The sequence below is a fragment of the Chlorocebus sabaeus genome, chromosome 8, assembly GCF_047675955.1.
Source record: "Chlorocebus sabaeus isolate Y175 chromosome 8, mChlSab1.0.hap1, whole genome shotgun sequence".
NCBI lineage: Eukaryota > Metazoa > Chordata > Mammalia > Primates > Cercopithecidae > Chlorocebus > Chlorocebus sabaeus.
The window spans coordinates 110090850-110109690 of record NC_132911.1 but is presented as its reverse complement, the minus strand read 5'-3'; the positions used below and the strand labels follow the sequence as shown (position 1 = coordinate 110109690).

The window sequence follows — 18841 nt, the reverse complement described above, 5'->3', positions numbered from 1 at the left end:
ATAACCTAATTAAAATACTGATTAACAGTGTTCTTGCATCATTATACAAGCAACTCAAAGAATAACAACTGCCTTCATGATCATTTATTATTAACAAAGGGAAAACATGATTTCCATTAGAATAGATACCCTGAAATGAAATGAATGTGCTCTCCAAAGATATGGTTACCAATCTTTCCTTTCTCATATTCTTCAAGTCTCTCCACTTCCTTCCTACCTTTCCAGGCACCCAGGGTTACAGGAAAAAAAAAAAAAAAAAGTACTCTTCTCTCAAAATTACTATAGATGCACAAAGTCAGAGTAGCTAAGGGCCCACACTTTGGATGTTAGCTGTCAGAGGTTCAGACCATTTCCCTCCACTGACTTGGGTAAGTTATTTCACCTGCATTAGCCTCAGTTTTCCCATATATAATGTTGTGATTACCCAGCTGCCAGAGCCAGAATATACCAAAAGATATTAAATTGCATAGCTTAAATGGGAAAATTGTATGGTGTGTAAATTCTATCTCAATAAAGCTGTTATATTAAAAAATATATATGAGAACCAAAATAGGCAGGGAAACACATTCCCTTTCAAGTACTTTAAACATGAAGAATCCAGGCTTGGGGCCTGATTTGGTAGCTCATGCCTATAATCCCAGCACTTTAGAGGGCAAGGCAAGTGGATCACATGAGTCCAGGAGTTCAAGACCACCTGACCCACTTGGCGAAACTCTGTCTCTACCATAATAAAAATACAAAACTTAGCCAGGTGTGATGATGCGCATCTGTAATTCCAGCTACTCAGGAGGCTGAGGCACAAGAATTGCTTGAACCTGGGAGGCGGAGGTTGCAGTGTCTGAGATAGCACTACTGTACTCCAGTCTGGGTGACAGAGAGACTCTGTCTCAAAAAAAAAGGGAGAAACAAAAAAGAATACAGGCTTATTATAATAAACTTGCATACCAAAAATTGGTCCAGTGTTTATATCAATTAAATGCCACAACAAACAGGAAAAAAAAAAAAAAAGGCATGATCTTACATGCATATAATGTTCTTCTCTTGTCAAAAAACAACTTTAAAAAGCAGCTGAAACTGTTAGTTAATATGATCAGAAAGATATTCTACATATCAATTACACCTAAAGTCATTATTTTTGGCACTCACACCATAAATCTAGACTCTAGAGTGATAATTTTATACCATCTGCTCTTAAACTTGAACATGCATCAGAACTACCTGGAGGGCTTGACAGAATACAGATTGCTGAATGCCATCCCAGAATGTCTGATGCAATAGGGTTGAGATGATGCCTTTAACAGGTTTCCAGGTAATGCTGATTCTGCAAAGCCTAGGGACCACATTTTAAGAGCTCCTTATGCTATACTAATTCAACTTAGTTCTCTTGTGGTCATACTTACGGCTAACTTATCCTGATTGGGTCAAACACAATTAAACTCAAAAATCAAACCTGTTACATAAGGCATATGGCAGATTAAAACTGCCATAGTAGAAGGATTGCTTGATTGAAAAAGGATATTGGATAAGACTCAGTAGTGAAATGAATGGGCCAACTCTTGAGTTGGAAATACACAGTAAGACTTAGGCAGTGGTAGCAGGAGCAGAATTGGAAGTCTCAAAGAAAGTCAAGCATCAGGCTGGGAACGGGGGCTCACGCCTGTAATCCCAACACTTTGGGAGGTCGAGGTGGGTGGATCACCTGAGGTCAGGAGTTCGAGACCAGCCTGACCAACATGGAGAAACCTCATCTCTACTAAAAATACAAAATTAGCCAGGCGTGGTGGCACATGCCTGTAATCCCAGCTACTCGGGAGGCCAAGGCAGGAAAATCACTTGAACCTGGGTGGCAGAGGTTGTGGTGAGCCAAGATCGTGCCATTGCCTTCCAGCCTGGGCAACAAGAGCAAAACTCTGTCTCAAAAAAAAAAAAAAAAAAAAAAAAAAAAAGTCAGACATCAGTGAAAGAGATTAATGCCAGAGAACTAGAAGAGAGATTAATAGAGTCCTGCTCCTTGAAGAGAGTGGGGGGGAAGCAATGAGATGACAGTCACTAGGGCATCACTGCACTGTAATGGGCTTCCAGTTCCTAAACCACATTCTCATTCCCATGTGGCCCAGTGGTGCAGCAGTAAGAGGTTGTCCCAGCACAAGCCCTGACACTTGGATGTCCTGCTATTTCTGCAATGCTGCGAGTTTCACTGTGTCACTAAGATATTTGTCCTTGTGATTTCCAGTGTAAATCCCTACAGTAACCTGTCTTTACTTGAGATATTTGAGTAGGTATCTTTCTTTGAAAGCTAATTAACAAATTCCAAAAAGATCTTAATGTGACAGGTTGATGGACCAGTTCTAACAAGTTGATTCTTAATATAGACATGTGCTTATTATAGATTTTTAGTTAGGTATTTGATAACCACATGAAATACCAGACAAAAAGAATGTAATAAAATAAAAATTAACTTCTGTTAATGCTGATAGAAATATACAAACAGAAAAATAATATAACACCTATGCTACACTAAGTCAAAACAAATCTGGTTTTTGTGTTCTGGTTTTGTGTTTTATCACCATATTTTCAACAAAAGCAAAGACAAAACTAGGTCATGCCTAGGGTAAATTTAAAGGGTATAGCAATCATGTAACTGAGTAAGGGTTAAAGCAATTGACATGTTTAGATTAAGAAAAGTTAAAGAAAGGAAGAACAGCAAATGAATATAATGTTTGTTTAATGATTTACTGCTGCCCCAAATAGCATTCACTGCTTGAAAGAAAAATAATTCCATAGTCGAAATTTCAGAAACTCAGATGACTATATATCCCTCTTAAATACATCCAGCATAGATTAACAAATAGAACACTGCTGCCCATGAACTCCTTATGCTATACTAATCAACTTAGTTGTCTTGTGGTTATACTTATGGCTATCTTATCCTGATTGGGTCAAATATAATTATACTCAAAAATATTTGTTAGGTCAGTCGCCATAGCTCACACCTGTAATCCCAGCAACTTAGGAGGCCAAAGGACTGCTTGAAGCCAGGAGTTTGGGATCAGCCTGAGCAACAAAGTGAGACCTCATCTCTATACATTTTTTTTTAAATTTGGCAAGTGTGGTGGTGCATGCCTGCAGTCCCATCTACTGGGGAGACTGAGATGGAAAGATCGCTTGAGTTCAGGAATTCGGGTTACAGTGAGCTACGATCATGCCACTGCACTCTAGCCTGAGCAATAGGGGAAAACTCTGTCTCAAAAAAAGAAAAAAAAGTGTGTGTATTATCCCAAAAATGCATTTTTGAAGTATTGAAATAGCCTATAGTTTGAACTATTGTTTTCCAAAATAATTTGACTGTAGTTCTCCCCCCTTTTTGTGGCAATATCTATTAATAGATATTAATTATTCCATAGAATTCCATAGAATTAATGTTCTGTGGGACACAATTAGGGAAATGTTACCTAAGACATAGCATATACAGTTCTGGGTAAAATTTTAAAAAGTAGCAATTAATTTAGAAGACTTAGATCCAATGTAGGGGATACTTGTATTAATTAGAAGAGCCCAAAAGCATAATGGGTAGCCCATCTGGCTGAGAACCCACAGGAAGGGTTTTCAGGAAAGGCTGGATTACCACTTGTTAGGATTTCTGTTGACGGGATACACGGTTTGAGTAATTAGCTGAATTAGATCAGTAGTTCCACACTCTTAGATCTATGAAAGCATACATTTGGAAATTAGAGGTGGAACCCCACTTTAGGGCTAAGCACTTCTGATTTTATCAATTAGTGACAACAATGATCATTTATTATCACCTCCATTTCATAAAAGAATGTCCATTTTAAAAACAAAAAGTCAGGAAGGACATCACTTTCAGACTAAAGGAAGAAAATTAGTAATGTTAGGCCAATAACTATCTTTATTTTTCTCATTTTGAAGTCTTAAGCCAATATTATTTTTATTTTTCTCATTTTGTAACAAGATTCTTTGTCTTTCACTGGTCCTTGATCACGAACTCAGGCTTTGCAACCACTTTCTTTTATGACTTCACAGCTTCGTTCTACAAAATGTTCTATGATTTTAGGGAAATGCCCCATCAATGTCAGGTAATAATTTATGATGATGAGAAAAGGCTAAGGGACAGTTAGAAAGGGCAAAAGATGACGGAACATGAATCTGAGGATATTTCCCCAAAGGGTAGATGTTAAAAATCAAGAGGACAGAATGGGAACAGGGTTGTTTTATTTTCTTGAATATCAGGAATGTTTCCACCTTAGCTCAAATGAGCCACAGCACTAATTCACAGCTGGAAATATATCCTCAAAACTCCTCAGTGACCAGTAAAAAAAAGTCTGTCTGTATGCAGAGACTGAGGTGAGAAGGGCACTTGAGCCCAGGAGTTTGAGACCAGCCTGAGTAACATAGTGAGACCCTGTCTATAAAAACATTTTTAAAATTAGATGGGTTGGTGGCATGTGCCTGTAGTCCCAGGTACTCAGGAGGTTGAGGTGTGAGGATGGCTTGAGCCTAGGAGTTCGAGGTTGCAGTGAGCTATGATCATGCCATTGTATCCTGGCCTGGGCAGCAGAGCTAAGGCACTCCATGTCTTTAAAAAAGTGTCTGCATATGGTAGGCACAGAATAGCCTTATGGAAACCAAATTATGTCACCTCTTTTTCCAACGTTAGGCTTTGTTTTTCTTTTTAACCAAACTCTTCAACTAATATTGTATACACACTCTCTGTTCCAAGAGAGTCAGACTGAAGAGTCAGACTGAAGGCACTAATGAATGTCCAGCCATTTGTGATTGCAAAGCACCTGTTGAGCATCTAGGGCCAGAATCACGTAACATGACCCCATCCCTTTCCTAGTAGTCAGATGTCTCGTGGATATTTCAACTGGGAAGCTGAGGTTTCATGTGTCTCCCCATATATGTTCTGATGATAACTATAGCTCAATGTTTGACTTCAATTGATTTCATTTATAACCTGCTAAATATATGTCTGTTTTATTCTCCAAATGCTTAAAATCTGAACTGAAAAAAAAACCATGGAGGACTATCAAGCAAGCCTTCAAAAAAATTACTTTCTCACACTAATTTCATGAGAACCTAGAAGTAAAACAATGAATGCTTGCACAATGCAAGCAAACTATTTATCATTAAAAGTAATGATAAAAACCACAATTACTTTTGCACCAACCTAATAATAGATGGCTTTTAAATCTTTTTACATCATCATCTTTACAGTGACTTAAACTATCTAGCTAGTTTTCCATAAAAACACTACTAGCAATATTACAGATTGAAAAAGATCATCAAAATTTCAATGAGCCCGATTCTATGTAAATTCTGTATCTGAATGTAATTTAATGATACTATAAAAACCTCAGGGAAAAATGTCTAAGTGAAAATGCACACAGGGACATCACTTAGTCTGAATTTAAATTTCTTTTGTCATAGTCATGAAAGCACTTTGTATCAGTAATCTAAAACCAAAAAGTAGTAAACCTAATCTAATTTTTTTGTCAATTGTTGGAGCAAAACCAATTTTCAATTACAGCGGGAGTCTACAAAGCTAGTGTGCACAAAGCTGAAAAACCATCTGGAACAATAATATTCCTCCTACATGAAATTTATCAGTGAGAAAAGACAGTGGACATCTTAGAACCCCAGCCTTCTGCAATGAGCTCACAGCTGAATTGGGGAGGCCCTGGTGAATCTGGCTCTTTATAAAGTCATCTGTCAGTGGAGATTATTCTGTCTCTGTCGCTGCTGCGGGGCTGCTCTGATTACTTAGCACTGAAGCTGCTAAAATCATGCACCATTTTATCTAAACAGACCTAGATCAAAGGAAAATGCTCACTTGAGTTCAACCTTGTATCTATAATTAATAGTTTCAACTCACTAAATATCATTTATGTGACCTCTGTAAGTATAAATATGAGAACATTTAACTTTCCAAATTCTGAGAAATTAAAACACATGCAAAGGCTCAAACCTAGTTATTATGAAAAATAGATATTTCTTAATACTTGGAAATAGCATTAGCAAGTTAGATCGTATTGAACAATTAACTGATTTTGACCATAATAAAAATGAGTTTGTCTGACCCATCAGTAGGAAAACTTTAATGTTATCCAATAAAGAAAATGTAATCATTAAAAGAGAAGGAAAATGCATAAATGTTAAATACGACTGTAAAGCAGTAGTAGGAAAAAAGTAATTATAACACTATGGTATACTTCCCAGACATGAAATGGCAAATATCCAGGAAAGGAGATGACTAGCCATGCTCTTTGTGCAGGCAGTGATTTATGTGTGTCTAGTAAAAGAAGACTCCAGTAGGCTATAATATTTGTATGCTTATAAGAGCATTTTTACCCCTTTCTAGGCAATTATGTCATGTTTAAGCTGTCTCAATACACTGAATCTACCAACCCACAGTGCCAAATGAAGGTGCAAGATACACATGAGTGACTTCTGTAATACGGATCATATACCATTGACACTACTTTGGCTAGGAGCCGATTTTAAGTAATTCCCAGTACATCAGTAATTCCAAACTTTCTGATTTTACATTCTGATTTTTAAAAAAAACACATTAGGGCTGGGTGCAGTGGCTCACGCCTGTAATCCCAACAGTTTGGGAGGCCGAGGCAGGCAGATCACTTGAGGTCAGGAGTTCAAGACCGGCCTGGGCAACAGGGTGAAACCCTGTCTCTACTAAAAATACAGAAATTAGCCGGGTGTGATGGCACATGCTTGTAGTCCCAACTGCTCAGGAGGCTGAGACAGGAGAATCACTTGAACCTGGGTGGTCGAGGTTGCAGTGAGTTGAGATCACGCCATTGCACTCCAACCTGGGTGACAGAATGAGACTGTCTAAAAAGATACTAAAGAACACCCTAGCTTCCATCTATAACCAGTACCATAGAAGAAACCATATTTTACCACGAAAAGTATAGAATATAGTATAAAATTCACTTAGAATAAAGTGAATTTTATCCAAGAAGGATGCCTAGTAATTTTATGCCAACATTCTCTCCACAACATGTTAGCACCCGGATGGGTACTGTGTTACACCTGGTTCCTCACTAAAACCACACACACATTAATAACAGCCAGTAAAGAAAATTTATTGTTTAATGCACTTTTGTGTTTACATATTGAAATTAGCCTTAAAGTTTATGGGAGAGGGAGGGGATTTAAAAATAAGCATAAAACACAAGTTGGGCAACTGTAATATAGCTATTACTTAGTATCTATGAAGGATTGGTTCCAGGTCCTACCAAGGATACCTAAAATCCAAGGATACTCAAGTTCCAGGTATAAAATGGTATAGAACTTACATATAACTATATACATCCTCCCATAGACTTTAAATCATCCCTAGATACTTATAATACCTAATACAATGCCTACACATTACTTCATTCATGTAGATTCAACATAGTACTTGGTGTGGGCCAAATTCAAATTTTTAAGAACTTTGTGAATTTTTTTCCCTGAATATTTTCAATCTGAGGTTGGCTGAATCTATGAATATGGAACTCATGGATATCAAGGGTGACTTGTATATTCTCAATTTCCACAATTTATAAAAACATAATTCATCTACTGATAAAAGGCAAGGTAAAATGTCTCTATAGATGACATCTCTTTTATACAGATTGAGTATCCCTTATTTGAAATGCTTGGGACCAGTAATGTTTTGGATCTTGGATACTTGCAGATTTTGGTATATTTGCATATATATGATGAGATAACTCAGGGGTGGGACCCAAGTCCAAGCACAAAATTCACTTATGTTTCATATACACCTTATACACATGGCCTGGAGGTAATTTTATATAATGTTTTCAATAATTTTTTGCATGAAATGGTTTTGACTCTGTTTTGACTGTGACCCATCACATAAGGTCAGGTGTAAAAATTTTCATTTGCGGCATCACATCAGTACTTAAAAAATTTGAGACTTTGGAGTATTTCAAATGTTGGGTTTTCAAATTAGGGATGCTTAATATATCATAGGGGAGAGGCCAAGATGGCTGACTAGAAGCAGCAGTGTTCCAAGGCTCCCATTGAAAAAAAAAAAAACACATAATAAGCATGTGAATTATTTACCAGCAACCAAGGTATCCAGGGCCTCTCATCAAAATTGATTATAAGGCTGGTGTGACTCACAGAGAGAAGGAAGAACAGTGTGGTGCGGTGGCCCACCTGAGAGTCACAGGGAGATGGGGAACCCCCTGCCCCCAACCAAGGGAGGTGCTGAGTGAGCACGCTACCCTGCTGAGAAAACTGTGCTTTTTCCGTGAAACTGTGCAACCCATGGATTGGAAGATACCACTTGCAAACCCATGACACCAGGCCTACTTTCCCAAGCCTGGAACACACAGATTCTTACAACCTCTCAGCTGGAATCTGCTTAAGCCTGCTGAACTCTTGCGGGGAGGGGCAAACAGCACAGTTGTGGCTGCCTGCTGTCTAAGTCCTTTGAGCTCCTTGGGGGAGAGGCAGCAGTCAGCACTGGGACTTGAAACTGCCTAAGGAGCTAAGCTCCCTGGGCAGGGGAAGGGCAGCACCCATTTCTATAGCTCCAGGCTATGCTTTTCCCCTGCTGGAGCCAGGGAGGCTTTGTCCCAAGACTTGTCCCCACAGCCCAACACACCTGCAACATAGTATTGGAAGTTTTGGCCAGGACAATCACGCAAGAGAAAGAAATAAAGGCTATTCAAATAGGAAGAGAGGAAGTCAAGTTGTCTCTGTTTGAAGACGGCATTTTATATTTAGAAAACCCCATCGTGTCAGCTCCAAAACTTCTTGAACTGACAAACAACTTCAGCACAGTCTCAGGATACAAAACCAATTTGCAAAAATCAAAAGCATTCCTTTACACCAACAATAAGCAAGCAGAGAACCAAATCATGAATGAACTCCCATTCACAATCCCTACAAAGAGAATAAAATACCTAGGAATACAGCTAAGAAAGGATGTGAAGGACCTCTTTAAGGAGAACTAGAAACTACTGCTCAAGGAAATAACAGAGGACACAAACAAATGGAAAAACATCCCATCCTCGTGGATAGGAAGAATCAATGTTGTGAAAATGGCCATATTGTCCAAAGTAATTTAGAGATTCAATACTATTCCCATCAAACTACCATTGACATTCTTCAGAGAATTAGAAAAAAACTATTTTAAATTTCATATGCAATCAAATAAGACCTCATATACCCAAGACAATCCTAAGCAAAAAAGACAAAGCTGCAGGCATCACACTACCTGACTTCAAACTATACTACAAGGCTGCAGTAAACAATACAGCATGGTACTTGTACCAAAACAGACATATAGACCAGTGGAGCAGAACAGAGACCTCAGAAATAACACAACACATCTACAACCATCTGATGTTCGACAAACCTGACAAAAACAAGCAGCGGGGAAAGGATCTCCTATTCAGTAAATTGTGCTGGGAAAACTGACTAGCCGTATGCAGAAAACTGAAACTGTACCCATTCCTTCACCTTATAAAAAAATTAACTCAAGATGGATTAAAGACTTAAATGTAACACCCCAAACCATAAAAGCCCTAGAAGAAAACCTAGGCAATACCATTCGGGACATAGCCACAGGCAAAGACTTTATGATTAAAATGCCAAAAGCAAATGCAACAAAAGCCAAAATTGACAAATGGGATCTAATTAAAATAATGAGCTTCTACATAGCAAAAGAAACTATCATCAAAGTGAACAGGAAACCTACAGTATGAGAGAAAAGTTTTGCAATCTACCCATCTGACAAAGGTCTAATATCCAGAATTTACAAGGAACTTAAACATATTTACAAGAAAAAACAAACAACCCCATCAAAATGTGGGCAAAGAATATGAACAGATACTTCACAAAAGAAGACATTTATGCAGCAAACAAACATATGAAAAACAGCTCAACATCACTGATCATCAGAGAAATGCAAATCGAAACTACAATGAGATACCATCTCAGGCCTGTCGGAATGGTGATTATTTAAAAAGTCAGGAAACAATAGATGCTGGCAAGGCTGTAGAGAAATGGGAATGCTTTTACACTGTTGGTGGGAATGTAAATTAGTTCAACCATTGTGGAAGACAGTGTGGTGATTCTTCAAGGATCTAGAACCAGAAATACCATTTGACCCAGCAATTCCATTACTCAGTATACCCAAAGGAATATAAATCATTATACACAAAAGACACATGCACAAGTATGTTTATTGCAGCACTATTTACGATAGCAAAGACATGGAACCAACCCAAATGCCCATCAACTGTAGACTGGATAAAGAAATCATGGTACATATACACCATGGAATACTATACAACTGTAAAAAGGAATGAGATCATGTTTCTGCAGGGACATGGATGAAGCTGGAAGCCATCATCCTCAGTAAACCAACAAAGGAACAGAAAATCAAACACCGCATATTCTCACTCATAAGTGGGAGTTGAACATTGAGAACACGTGGACACAGAGAGGGAAATAACACACACCAGGACCTGTTGGGGGTAGGGGTTGAGGGGAGGGGTCTTAGAGGATGAGTCAATAGGTGCAGCAAACCACCATGGCACACGCATACCTATGTAACAGACCTGAACATTCTGCACATGTATCCCATTTTTAAAAAAAGAAACAAAAAATAAAAATAAAAAATAAAATGCAGTAAAACAAAACAAAACATATATCGTGTCCTTAATTATTCAATGTGTCAGATTTGTTGAATCTTTTAAAATACTGAGAAACTGGTGGCCAGGCACAGTGGCTCATGCCTGTAATCCCAGCACTTTGGGAGGCCGAGGTGGGGGGATCACGAGGTCAGGAGATCGAGACCATCCTGGCTAACACAGTGAAACCCTGTCTTTACTAAAAATACAAAAAATTAGCCAGGCGAGGTGGTAGGCGCCTGTACTCCCAGCTACTCGGGAAGCTGAGGCAGAAGAATGGCATGAACCCAGGAGGCAGAGCTTGCAGTGAGCGGAGGTGGTGCCACTGCACTCCAGCCTGGGCAACAGAGCAAGACTCCATCTCAAAAAAAAAAAAGGAAAAAAAAAAAAGAGAAACTGGTTATATTCATGAAAATGCTTTTCCATTACCTTGGTATCTTTTCTTTTTTTATTATATATTATTTTTCTGCCATGTGTTTATAGTAAGAATACAATAGGAATTATTTTCCTAAACTTTGAAGAACACAAAGAAATCCTTTTGAATTTAGAAATCAGATTGTGTCAAGACTCTGCTTTCAACACTCAATTATTCCTATCACTGAATTTCTCTAAATTTACATTTCATATGAACTCTCACCTGTAACCTAGTAAGGGAGGGCAAAATTTCCCATCACGTTGAGAACACACTCCAGTCTTTCTCTTGGCCTACATGCCTCCCTGCTACCCCTCTAAGATCAGTTCCTGGGACTCTCCCCTTTATCGGCTGTTTTCCACCTACCTGGCTTCCTAGACGGTTCCCCAAAGCATACCCAACACTTTTCAGTCTCAGGTTCTTTGTCCTTTCTGTTTCTCTGCCTGAAATGGTTTTCCTCTAAGACTTGTGTAGTTCATTTCTGCTTAAATGTCACCTCTGAGGAGCCTCTTCATAGCAACTCCCCAATCCTCTACCATCATACTCTATCTTTATGAGCTGCTTATTCTTTGAAGTTCATATCACTATCTGTCATGCTGACATATTTTTATCTATATCTGTCTTCAGTACAGATATAGATAAAAATTAATCTAAGCTTCGTGAGAGCAGAAATTTCTGTCATTCATCATTCTCTCCACAACATTGAAAATGGTAAATTGTACAATGCTCAAAAATTTTTTGAATAGGCCGGGCGCGGTGGCTCAAGCCTGTAATCCCAGCACTTTGGGAGGCCGAGACGGGCGGATCACGAGGTCAGGAGATCGAGACCATCCTGGCTAACATGGTGAAACCCCGCCTCTACTAAAAAAAGTACAAAAAACTAGCCGGGCGAGGTGGCAGGCGCCTGTGGTCCCAGCTACTCGGGAGGCTGAGGCAGGAGAATGGCGTGAACCTGGGAGGCGGAGCTTGCAGTGAGCTGAGATCCGGCCACTGCACTCCAGCCTGGGCGACAGAGCGAGACTCCGTCTCAAAAAAAAAAAAAAAAAAAAAAAAAAAAAAAAAAAATTTTGAATAAATGAATGAATACAAATATTTTTAAATTCTAATTTAATAAAAATAATATACTGCCAGTTTAGAAATATATTATACTAATGTATCTCTAATTGTGCAAGAATTATTTTAAAATTATCATTCATTCATAAACTAATTTTAAACTATTCTCAAAGCTCATATCAATGAACCTATTCTTAAAAGTAGAATATAAGTCAGGCATGGTGGCTCACGCCTGTACTCCTAGCACTTTAGGAGGCTGAGGCAGGCAAATCACGAGGTCAGGAGATCGAGACCATCCTGGCTAACATGGGGAAATTCTGTCTCTACTAAAAATACAAAAAATTAGCTGGGCATGGTGGTATGTGCCTGTAGTCCCAGCTCTCTGGAAGGCTGAGGCAGGAGAATCCCTTGAACCCGGGAGACAGAGGTTGCAGTGAGCCGAGATCGTACCACTGCACCCCAGCCTGGGTATCTCAAAATTAGAAAAAAAAAAAAAAAAAAAAAAAAGCGAAACATAAAACTAAGTGTAAATGAATGCATTGAATTCTTTTATTGACCATGTAATGGTATTGAAAAGTGGTTGTTTAAACTGGAATAGTTTTATAATCAAGCTGAAATCTTTTCACAATTTTAAAAACAAATAAAAAAGAAAATGCAATACATAAAAGAAGATGGAGAATGTATACTAGGATAACACAATGTTGATAATTTTATACATTTATCGAAAATAGTAAGATGTGACAATCAATTTTACTTGATCATGCTGAAAATAACATCTCTTAGCCTACATATCTATTTTGATAACTAAATTGTCTCATAGACTAATTGTTCAAGTCCACAAATGGGTGGTGTTTAGAAACTCTAGCCTTAAGGTTTGGAATGGACTGCCCAGTTTTATGTTAAAGCTTCTATAGTCTAAGGAAATATTGGTGTGATAATTCACTGTAGATCTTCCACAAAAGAGTAAATTATAATTCACTTGAGATTGATGAAAAGTCTTACTTCAAAGCATATATTTAAATTCTTTCACCTGGATGATATTCAAAAGGAAGATGATATATGTGACTCATCATCAACCCCTAAAGAACTCTTGATTTCATGTTTATATTTTTCTCCAATACTGGCTGTAAGCTGGTGATGATCAACCAAGTATTTCTAATGACTTACGACCAATGGCAAGTTTGGGAAGGAGGGCTGGTCAAGGTTACAGGTCTAGTAGGCTTTGTCCAAGAAAGAGAACAGAGCTCATTAGTCTCTGTGGGGTTTGAACCTGCAACCTCAGACTCATTAACTGCACAGGAAATCAAACTCCTCTACCTCGACCAAAACTTACCAAGCAATTCTTTTCAAGGATGTGATTTACGTCTAGTTGGCATTAGTTTGTAAGGACAAAATTAAAATATAGTGTTTTACTAATTATTTGACTATTCAAGAAGAAATAATTTGAGGAAGATGTAAGAATAAAAATATCTAAGTCTCTTATAAATGTCTAATTTTTAAAAAGTTATTCTAGAGGCACATAGCTCAAAGCCAAAAAATGGTTGAGGATTCTAAAAATGTAGTGTATTTTATGAGAGTCTCAATCCCAAATCAAAATAGTATTAATCATTTTACTAATGAAAGGATTTCAATTTGAAAAGGCATATTTTGAATAGAAAGACATTGACATTTTGCAAAATTCATTAAATTTAACTTTAACCCAAATAATGATACTTTACCTTAAAGTTTTATGTAATTTGGGAGGACACATTTTTCATTCCTCTTGAGCTTTTATTTTGGCTATTCTATTCTTTTTTTCTCTCTCTCTCTTCCTAGGTTATTTTCTCTTAATTCATGCTCCCACAAACTTGAGCTACTCTACTCTATCTCTACTCCTTTACAAGTTGACCATTCCCACTTAACAGGAGGATTCTTTGGTTTCAGGCTCTCAAACCCACTCTCTTCTCAGTACCTTAATAGAACAGTCATTCATTCAACATGAACTTACCGCTGAGAAATATTCATATTATCTCACAACTAAGCTTTTCCTATCACACAGAGGTCTCCTTTTAAAAAACATTAGAAATATCAGCCTTATATTTATGTCTAAACTTTCTCTTTATTTTTTCCTTTTTGACAACAATAGAGCCTTCAAAATTCTGACTTTTCCTCCTTTACTATAAAACTGGGGCTAAAAACTTCCCTTACAATCTCTATTAATCCACAGTATTCCCCCTGCGGTCCTGATTGTTCCAAAAATAGAGACAGTTCAAGTCTCTACTTCCCCTGCCATTGCAAATACAAGTACATTAGTATTGTCCCTGAGAGTCTGCAATTCAGCAGCATGAGTAGAACAAGTAGTTTGCAGAAGAGTGGCTATCACAATTTTTGAGAAAAGAGTTTGATTTCCCCACTCCCCCTCCTTAAAATAAAGTGGCTGCTTCTGTCTCTCCAGAATATTCTCCTCCTAAATGCAGGTGCCAAAGAATGATACAGAATGATTCAATTTCTTCATTTATTCATTAAATAAGAAGTTAGATATAAATATTGTAAGTAATGTGAATAATCTGACAAAGCAAAGTTTCTGCATTTCTAATTTTATATTTTTCTCAACCCTAAAATTCTAAAAGAAATTATTACTTTTTTGTTGTTGTTGTTGTTGTTGTTGTTGTTATTGTTGCTTAGAGATGGAGTCTTGCCCTGTCACCCAGACTGCAGTACAGTGGTGTCATCTCTGCTCACTGCAACCTCTGCCTCCTGGTTTCAAGCGATTCTCCTGCCTCAGCCTCCTGAGTAGCTGGGACTACTGGCGTCCACCACCCATGCTAATTTTTGTATTTTTAGTAGAGATGGGGTTTCACCATGTTGGCCAGGCGGGTCTTGAACTCCTGACCTCAAGTGATCCACCCACCTCGGCCTCCCAATGTACTGGGATTACAGGTGTGAGCCACTGCACCCAGCCTTAAAAAAAAAAGATTACTTTTGGATAAAGAGAATAATTCAAATGTTTTTATTTCCTATTAAAGTATTATTGAAATTGCCAACATTCATAATAGTATTTTAAACGATAAACATATGTAATGAAGACCATTCACCATTTCTAAATTTAGTCAAAACATTAATAACTTACCCGACTTAGGCTTTGTTATTTTTCCAATCTGTAGGCATACAAAACAGAATACTTTGTTGACTTCTGATAAAATTCTACTAACCAACTGCAATATATCTCAGTTACCAGCACATTGCTTGATGTTTACGAGGAATTAAATCTGGGAAAAGGGTGAGCATTCATAATGGGCCCTTTCCTAAAACTAAAAAGAAAGAAGATGAATTAATAAGACTCTTTCTCAGGAACACATTATTTCTTCCAGGGCCTTGATGTCTACAATCCAAGTAGTTGCAACAAGATAGGGCTCTGCTGCATACCCTGAATGGCACAGTACTTTGTGACTCAATAATCTCTGAATAATTTTCCCCACAGCAGAAATATTTATAATCGTATAAAAGAAAAGTGGAAGCTATCTGAAAGTCCAACCTAGATGGCTAAGGTAAACAACACTACTGCCATGCAATGATACACCAGCCTCTATAGGTGATGATGAGGCTCTATATCCACCAAATAGAGTGAAGCCCATAGAAACTCTTCACTAAAAACAGAAGATGGCAATGTATTGTACATGGTTTGAGTCTAATTTTGAAAAAAAAAAAAAAAGTGAATATATGCAGAAAATAATACACATAAACGTTTTAAACAATGGTTTTCTGTGAATGATAGGATTTAGGTTATTTTTAGTTTCTGCTTTATGATTTTCCGTAGCGTTTGACCCTTTGCGATTATTTCATTTCTTTATATTTAGGAATAAATGCAAGACTTGTATTTGTATTTCTGAAAAATAAGTCATTTCATCCCAAGCAGGAAAAACAAATATCCCTTTTGTTTTCAGACACATTCTGCATATACCCTTTATCTTTTAAAGCACTTATCACATTAAATCAGAGCTATTTGATCACTTATCAGTCTTCTGGCTTATAAACGAGCTCCAGAAAGAGCAGTCATTACTTTTAACCATTACTGTTTCCCTGTGCTTAGCACAGGACATGGCACATTACAGATGCTCACTGGGTTTTGAATGGCTCCTTGGATTCTGCCTTTCATCCAGTGACTTCTTTCTCCCATACATGGCTCTAGTGGAATTACTATCACCTCCACAAGATGCTGTCCAGTCTTTAATAGATTTTGGAACCAAAATTAAAGTGTATGCAGGCATCATGGTGAAAAATAATTTGGGTCAAAAAGATGTCATCTTGCAAAATCAGTTGAACCTTCACTAGGATCTCTATCAACACACTGAGACACTCCACTACTAAACCAATTCCTTACTACTCTCCAGGCCCTACTACACCCTGAGTTCCCACTCTTTTAGTGTTACTGTACATATGTTGACCAGTATTTCATCTCCAGTTACTTATCCATGCTACCAGAAACAATTCTTTCCTTCAGATTATCCTGGAACCTGCCCCCTGTTCGTAGTTTTCTGCAACAGAGTCTGCACATCCCTTTGTTTCTATTTCAACCAGCATCAACTTACTCATTGTCTCTCTCGGATCATTATTTACTAAATAGGAAGATTCATGAAACAATCAAGTTCCACTATTCCTTTTTTTCCAACTGAGACTATAGTTTCTTGGAAACTTGAAAGTTTCCTAGATTAAATGTATTTCTTAGATTTTACATGAAATGGCTAAATTACTTTACATATTTTTTTCAAGCATCATACACATAACTATTAGAGCAAGAAAGCTTTTTTAATGTATAAAAAAGATAACTTTCTTATACAGGGTATTTAAAAGCTGGGAGAATTGCTTAGGTAGTTGTAAATATGCCTGTAACTATACTAACCTATACTTTTAAAATTTCTAGGTTTTCTATGAAAGTCCCAATAGGCATCCTGCACTTCCCACATGAACCTCAGAGTGACATTTTAAAATCAACACATGGATATGGTCAAGTAATACGATGTCATGGTAGGCAGACTACACTGTTCACAGATTGCAGGCAGTTTTGACTAGAAGCTCAGTGGTAACATTGACAAGAAAGCCAAGCAGAGGGAGTCTGGCAGAAGTGGAACTCAGAATCATCAGGGCAAACATTGACAGTGTTACTCAACTCCTAGACACGTGTAACCGCCCGGCAAGACTGACCTCTGTGTTTAGCAGATGGATCGTTTATTGACAGGTGTATTCTGCCAAGTGTACCCTATCCTGATTCCTTTGAACACTGGAAGCACGTAGCTCTCCTCGTTATGATAATGTGGTTATCAGTCAAACTTCTGATTTAGATTCCCGTGTAGTTTTCCACAACAGTTAGCCTAAATCAAGCATGGCATACACTTAAATGTTACACGTCTTATTTTCAATTAATAATCTTTCAACCCAGTTAGTTTTCCCATATCAGTCAATATTTTCATGTCTTTGTTTCTGGATTTCAAAACAGAGAGCCCGATGAGGGACTATAACGGCTTAACTAATGTAATGATGAGTTATTATGCATTCCTATTAAAATATTTATAAAACAGTAATCCCCAAAATATAAATTAGAATATGTTAGGAATATAGAAGAATTACAAAGTTTATTGTAAAAAAGAAAAAAAAAAAAGAAGAATGTTAACAATGTCTAAACTAGGTATCAGTGACATAAATCATGTCATAAACATGTTTTACATGTTTTACATTTAGTTTCTGGTCTCCTTTGCTGCCAGCACTTGGGCACCCCAAATGCTAAGTGGGAGAACATGGATGCCAAACACCCCACAGCTGCATGGTGGGGGTGACACTGGTAAAACCAATTAATAGCTCCCTGCATGGAAATCTAATGCAGAACACTAGCTAGAATCCAGGACAGTGCTGATAAAAATATCCAAGAACCATTTCTATAAAATCTGAACCTGTAACATGGAAAGAATTCTTATAAATTCCAGATAGATGAATTCTATAAGATAGCCTCACAATTTAAAGCTTTCTTTTAGAAGGATAATATTTATTTACCATTGAGTTACCTGCTTTGCCTTTTTTTCACTCATTTCCACAGCATGCACTTACAGAATATCTACTAAATTCTAGGTGCTGTTCTGGATAATCGGGCTGGAACCATGGCATGCAATCTCTCTCTTTGTGGAGTTCACTGTGTTTTGGAGCAACAATCATATCCTCACATCACATCAAAACAGTTAATAGAAGTATGCACTGAGGCCAGGCCTCAATTTTAGTCCTGCCCTGACCCTGTGAACCAGGCTTAACTGCACGCTCTCTTGAAATACAACAGTCATACCTGTCTCAATCTCCTCCTCCCACTTTCCGTTTCCTTTCCCCACCCCACCCCTCTCCCTTCTTTGACATGCTGCCTGCTTTTTGAGAACTCATCTCCTACACACAATTTGCCAGGAATATAATTCCTTTAAGGAAATGTGTCAAGGTCTCCCAGGAGTTTGAAATGATTCACAGGTTCTACAAAAATTATGTTTTTAAAAACTTTTAATGATAACTTAATTTTAATAATAACATAATCAGAAAACATACTGTGCAGTAATAATTAACAATTTAAATAAAATTTCTGTTTGATTATACTTTAGTTTCTTTAATTCCTTTTTTTTTTTTTTTTTTCAAACTGAGATTCTTAGCACCCAGACCAAAAGATCCAAGG

At 37.6% G+C, this 18841-nt stretch overlaps 1 protein-coding gene across 3 annotated transcripts in view; it reads right to left on the bottom strand.

Moving 5' to 3' along the window:
- OXR1 (oxidation resistance 1) overlaps positions 1–18841 on the bottom strand; it is a 477189-nt gene that overhangs the window by 370493 nt on the left and 87855 nt on the right. The gene's annotated exons all lie outside the window — the stretch shown is intronic.